The following is a 7,532-nucleotide window of genomic DNA, read 5'->3' as shown; positions in this document are numbered from 1 at the left end:
TCACTACATTTGAAAGACAAATATCGTACTTTTCACTCCACTACATTTCTATCAAGGTCCTCGAAGTAGAAAGTCGTTACTATGTAGCAGCTTTGAAAGTCAGTGGGTGATTTTTTTCTTCTCTAAAACGTGACACTTTTTTTCTTTCTTTTTTTTAGACAGTCTATCAGTAATCACTCTTGTAGGGCTACATGAAATGATTTCCCAGCATTTTTTGAACACTGACTAGTTGCAGATGTGATATTTATTTACAACAATTCAATAATAAGAAGTTAATATTGTGGTATATATTAGACAATTTTGCTAAATTGTGTAAATGAAAATATTACCTATAAAGCCACAGAAGAACTGTTGTGCATCTAACAAAACACAATAGGTGTTTGACTTGAAGCAGCCCTGCGCAGACCGTTCTGTGTGTGACATCAAAGTACAGTGAGAGCAATTAGAGAGCATTTTTGTTAAATGCTGTTTTTTGTTAAAGCAGTGTTGCTGTTGTAAAGTTATACAGCTACAGGTGTGTTGCTGGGTTTTAAAGCAGGTTTGATTTTTTCTTTCTTTCTTATCACTCTGTATTTACAGTAATTTCACTGTCCACTCAGTTCAAATGTGGATGAATGGCTACAGGTAGATGTGTGAGATCACTACCATGCTGCTTTTGTGGGGGTGGGTAGAGTTAAAAAAACATTTTTTTTGGTCAACTCACTTGTTTGATTTCTATGGGTTTCTAACATTCTAAAAGCTCTTCATTCCAAAGATACTGCAAGCTAGTCAGTGTATTCAGTAAGCGCAATGTATTGTAAGCTGCTCCAGAGGCATAAGGTATTGCAAGTTCTAAATACAACAATAATGAAACAGTGCGTTGACATAAAAAAGGAAATTTACTTTTGGTACTTAAGTACTTTTAAAAGCAAAGTACTTCTGTACTTTTACTTAAGTGAAAATCTGTCCTTACAACTTTCACTTGTAATGGAGTAATTTTTGACCCAGCAGTATCTGTACTTTCACTCAAGTAATGGAGTTGTGCACTTTGTCCACCTTTGCTTGTGTGTGTGTGTGTGTGTGTGTGTGTGTGTGTGTGTGTGTGTGTGTGTGTGTGTGTGTGTGTGTGTGTGTATACACCAGTGTTATTTTACTGTCATTGATAGACTCCTAGTTTAATATTTTTAATTCAATTTATTTTGTAGTTTCTGTTTTCATTTTAAACTTGGAGTAATTTTGTGTTTTGAGTTTTGTATTATTTTTTAATATTTTTATTAAGATTTAGTTCTTAGATTAGTTAGCTAAAATAAAAAATAAAAAAGTGTTTTATTTCATTTCAGTTAATTTTTATTTTATTTCAAGTAATTATTTTTTTGTTTTGTTTTTGTATTTTATATATAAAATATTTAATATTTTATATATATATAATTTTTACATTATACATTTTTAGATGTATATTTTATATTTCTTATATGTATATCTTATATCTTATATTCATTTTTTTAAACCAAACAAATAGGTTTGAAAATATATTAAAAATTATAATTTTTTTATATAAAACTTAATTTTTACATTTTAATTTTAGATGCATATTTTATTTTTATTCTTTTTTTAAAGCCATAATATTGTTTTGACAATATTTTTAAAAAGATTATATATATAAACGATTAGTTCAGATTCAGTGTCTTTCACTCATTCTACACAAAGACTAAACTGTGTGTGTGTGTGTGTGTGTGTGTGTAAAAGTATCGTGACTAGCCTCTTTTTTTGCATACACCATATTATATGTTCTTTTTAAATAATAAATCCTACATTTAGCATGCTGAAAACTGAAAGACATCTATTTTTGGGGGGCTTTACTGAATTTAGATATGGTTCTGTTACACAAACTATTTAAGATGACTTTAAATGGGAATTTCATGTTACGAAATCTCATTTGCAGCATGTATCCACTGTCCACAATTACATAAAAGACTTCTTAATGCCAAAGATTCTTTGGGTGAACTGTTTCTTGAGACTGACATCTTGAAGAGAGTTGTTGAAGGAGGTCAAATCTCTGTACTGTACCTGCATGATGATTACATGAGGACTCGTAACCTTCATACCCAACATATCAGGCAGCGTTTAGTGTTTCACGCAGCTCTGAATCCTGCCAGGCGGATTATTAGTCAATTCTTGCCATGTCTCAGCATCACATCATCTCTACAGCTCTAGATGATTACTCATATTGGGCTTCCCTCCAAACGCTCAGAGCGGGCAGAAATAGCAGCGTGTCTGTAGGTAATCAAACAGCATAACACAATTAAATCTGGATTAGTGTCGTACTGTACCTCACGACTCAAAGCGCTTCAGTTTCTTCTCATGACACTGGGTCAAAGTAGATGAGCTAGTTAGTGAATAATGGCAAACTGAGGTAACAGATATGATGGGTTTTAGCTGAGTCACTGTACAATGATTATTTATCTTTCGATCAAATCAACATGTTGATTAACGCTTGAACCTGGTGAGCTGCCATACTGTCAGTAGAGTCTGATGAAAGCATGACAAGCTTATGATGCAATACTCAAAACAAACAAATAAATAAATAAATACAGTCAGTAATACAATCAGAAGTCAAAATCTGTTTTGTTTTTTCAATTAAAACAATATTTTTCTTAAATGCACTTTTTCAGTGAGCTTGTTGCAATGCTTCCTGGTATATATATATATATATATATATATAGTTTATTTTACTTTATAAATTGTAATTTACATTATTTATATACCTATTTTTAAATTATATTATATTATAAATATAATAAAAAATTATATAATTTATATATAATTTTATAAGTGATTTATATTTTCAATTAAGCAATAAATGATATGTATAAATAAATAATTTTACACGTATACGTGTGTAATATGTCTCTAGCAAAAAAGGAATTTGGAAATATTTTATTTGGAAATATTTTAAAAATAATTTATAAATAAAAAAATCTATATAAAATATACATGTATGTATGCATATGCATCTACATTTTGTATAACTCAAACTAATTTTTATATTATAAATTTATATTTTATATTCCTTTTTATTTTGCCAAAATAATAATATTTGCAAATGCAGTGTTGTCTGATTTACCAACTATGCCTGAGATGTTTCTCCTGAAATTCCTCTTTGTTTGAGACAATATTGAGAGCACTTCTTAAACTCTAGAGGAGACGTATATGATATTATTGGGAGAAACATCTGAGAATAGGAGGTTTGTGCATAAGTCTCCATTAGCTTTTAATCTCATTGTTGTCTAGGAGAAACAAGTGAGGTATTAAAGCCATTTGACTTTTCTTTGCTATGGTTTGCTATGCTATTTGTCCTTTGTTTTTTCCTTGCTATTAACTGAGAATGATTGTGTATTTCATGCGCTGCTGGCCCAGTGGCCCTCGGCAAACACACTGCATCTCAGTACCAGACTACAGTACAGCGGGGCACGGCTGATACGAGAGAACCTCAACAGAGAATGAGAATAAATAATGTGCACAGACAGACAGTGGGAGGTGAAGATCCAGATCTGTCATGTTTAAAGAAATCACCTGTGCCATTTAGAGATGCTGAAGACCAGAGGATTTTGGGAAACATGGATATATTCACTGATGCAGCAGTATCTGTGTAAGAATGAATGAACAAGACAAAACAATCAACCATAAGAAAACACACATGTAAAATCTCCAGTGCAGTTTGGCACATAGTTTAAAGCAACTATAATCACACTGTTTTATAAATGAAAAAATTACATTATTTTATAAATATTTTATCATTTATATTTACACATTTTTACGGAATGATTATATATATATATAATGATATACATTCACATTATACATTTGTATTTATATTTTATATTCATATTTTTAAATACACATATTTTCGTACATTATTTTATGATTTATGATTTATATTGTAGAATTAATTTTTTTTTTAATTTTAATAATTGTATTATTTATATAATTATATGTGTATGTGTGTATTTAATATATATAATATTAATATATAAACATCCAGTAAAATGCTTATGCTTAATCATATTTACATTTAAAAACTTGAAATATGTGTATATGTATATATATATACACCATACATTTTTACATTAAAAGAATAAGTTTAGATGTATATTTTACATTGATATATTTTTATTATTTCAAATATATATATATTGTTATCATTTACATATAATAACTATATATGTGTGTGCGTGTATAAAATGTTAGCAACTATAAACATCCAATAAAAGGCGTATGCTTCATGTTTATGCTTCATATTTAAAAACGTGCATATAAAACTTACATATAAAAATACATATTATATTCATTTATATTATAAAGTTACCATACGTTTAAAGTAACTATAAACATCTAATAAACAGTAAATAAATCATATTACATTTCAAGACTTGAAATTACATATATATTTAAATTACATTTAACTAGGATTTATTTATTTATACCCAGCAGCACTAGAATATTGTTGCATGTACTAACTGTTTAATTGTACATTTGTAACCCTGGAGCACAAAAGCAGTGTTAAGTCGCTGGGGTATATTTGTAGCAATAGCCAACAATACATTGTATGGGTCAAAATTATAGATTTTTCTTTTATGCCAAAAATCATTAGGATATTAAGTAAAAATCATGTTCCATGAAGATATTTTGTAAATTTCCTACTGTAAATATATCAAAACTTAATTTTTGATTAGTAATATGCATTGCTAAGAACTTCATTTGGACAACTTTAAAGATGATTTTCTCAATATTTAGATTTTTTTGCATCCTCAGATTCCAGATTTTCAAATAGTTGCATCTCAGCCAAATATTGTCCGATCCTAACAAACTAGACATCAGTGGAAAGCTTATTTATTCAGCTTTGAGATGGTGTATAAATCTATATTTCAAAAAATTGACACTTATGACTGGTTTTGTGGTCCAGGGTCACATATATAAACAAACACACACAGACACACAATATTTCTGCATTGCGCTAATTTTCAATTTTTCTATAATGACTTACTGTTATAGGATGCTTTTCCAGAATCAAAACATTTTAAGCAGACAACTAAATACTAGTGCTACTATTGTAGAATATGTTTTGGACCTACAGCAGCAGCATCCAACAATTGTCGTTACTTGAGAGAAGTTATCTAATGATTCCTGTTGATTATTAAGGCCTGTGAAGATCAGTCAGTTTTGCTGCGGTCAGTTGCTGCACTGTTAAGTGCAGATGAACAGCTTCCTGCAGAACGCTGCTTTAGCGCTGGTTTATTTACCTTCCTGCAGATATAGAAATGGAGATGTCTGGAGCGCTGGCTTGCACTAGAAGCTGACTGATTCATTAGCATTTCTGTTTCTCGGCTGTTTTTGGACAGCTAAAGCGGAGCGTTTGTTTGGCTAAAGAGGTCTCTGTCCTTCCTCTGCGTAGGATGAGATGAGTTTCCTGTTAAAACACAAAAGAAAACAAACGAGCTGTTAGCATTGGCTCAAACAACACAATATTGTTAGCAGCGGAAGGGAGTGTTTGTTTGTCGTCTGGAATACAGGCCTGATTAAACTCCCTAAAAACACATTCAATATAACACAAATGTCTTATATACACTACAGTTCAAACGGTTTCCACAAAAAATGAAGCTGCACAACTGTTTTCAACATTGATAATAATCAGAAAGGTTTCTTGAGCAGCAAATCAGCATATTAGAATGATTTCTGAAGATCATGTGACACTGAAGACTGGAGTAATGATGCTGAAAATACAGCTTTGATCACAGAAATAAATGCTATTTTATTATATATTCACACAGAAAACAGTTATTGTAAATTGCAATAATATTTCAAAATTTTTACTGTATTTTTAATCAAATAAACACAGGCTTGAATTTAAAGAATTGTCAAAAACAATATATATATATATATATGAAAATGAAATAAAATAATGTAAAATTAATTATATATATAACTTTCGTAGCTTGAATAAAGATTAATCTATATTCAATTTATAGTTTAAGATTTTAAGTTCACTTAAATTAAAGTTGTTGTATTTGTCAAAGCCTTTTAAATGTTAAATATAATGGCTTTCAATTATACTGTAATGGCTATAATGGCTATAATTTATGGCAAAAATCAGCAGAAGTATTGGCATCAATGATACTGGTCTTCATTAATAGTCAACTCAGTAAAAAGATGCCATTAAACACATTTAAAATATACCATCTTTATGTTGTTTCTACATTAATTTGGAGATTCAATGTGAAATTATGACAATATAAATATATCATGTTAATATGCAATTAATCAAGATTAATTACAGAAAAATGTGATTAGTTACTTTTTTTCAATTGACACCACTAAAATGTGTGTGTGTGTGTGTGTGTGTGTGTGTGTGTGTGTATATACTTTACATCTCTTTACTTTTATTTCACATGAAAATTCTGTTATTATTAAAGAACGCAGAATAAATGACAGAATTTTTTATTTCGAGGGGAACTATTCTTCTAATGTAATTACATTACATTTATTTGGCAGATGCTTTTACCCAAATCAACAACAACGTACAGTGCATTCGTGGTTCATATTTCATCAGCATGTGAGTTTCCTAACGCACAGCTCTACAGCAGCTCTTACTGATCACAGTGCTGATCAGGACAACACACGTCCCATGATGCTCCGGGGAAACATTATTCCTACCATTAGTGTACTGTAAATTGCTTTGCATAAGCTACTGTATAACATTCCTAATATGTTCTCTGTGCCTGCTTCCTATATGAAAGTCGTTTTGTTGGTGTGGAAACAATAAATGCACATGCAGCTATACAATAACATAAAGATGAATGGCTCAAACGTCAGTCCTCCTTCTTATTTCTCAATTCACCGTGTAATTAATGCTCGGTTGGAATACAGTACCCTGTAATTTCTTTCACCCGTGTCATGCTGTTTTATAAGCTTATGAGCGAGAAGAGATGATGAATGACACTGCGATATGCAATAACTCTCCTGTGTTTACACAGATGAAACTCATCTATATGCTGCATTCAACTGCTTGTCAGAAGATCTTACTTCCTTCTGAAGTTGAAATTATGAGTATGTCACATTCAAGCTATTTATTTTTGGATGCTTGCTACTTGCAACGTGCTTTAAATGTGCAATATGCAACAAATGGCCACAGACAGGACCTAAAACGAACAAATGACAGCCAACGGCAAATTATTTCAGAAAATATATCGGCCATGAGACTCTATGTGAATTATTTCATTAAAAACAGCAGAACAAATTGGGGAAACATCTAATTTTAGCTTTTATTTTTATTATTATTTGTATTTTTATTATTATTAAAATTATTTATCTATTTATATTTATTTAAACAAATTATAAAAATTAAACAAACCAATAAAGAAATATCACTATAATGCTATTGAACTCTAAATTAATTCACAATAATAATTTGAATTCATATGATAATAATAATAATCTACATCTTAAAACATCTAATTTCAGCTTTTATTATTATTATTATTATTATTATTATTATT

This window comes from Sinocyclocheilus anshuiensis, unplaced genomic scaffold, assembly GCF_001515605.1.
Source record: "Sinocyclocheilus anshuiensis isolate Anshui unplaced genomic scaffold, SAMN03320099.WGS_v1.1 scaffold665, whole genome shotgun sequence".
Lineage (NCBI taxonomy): Eukaryota > Metazoa > Chordata > Actinopteri > Cypriniformes > Cyprinidae > Sinocyclocheilus > Sinocyclocheilus anshuiensis.
This window is presented reverse-complemented; position numbering follows the sequence as displayed.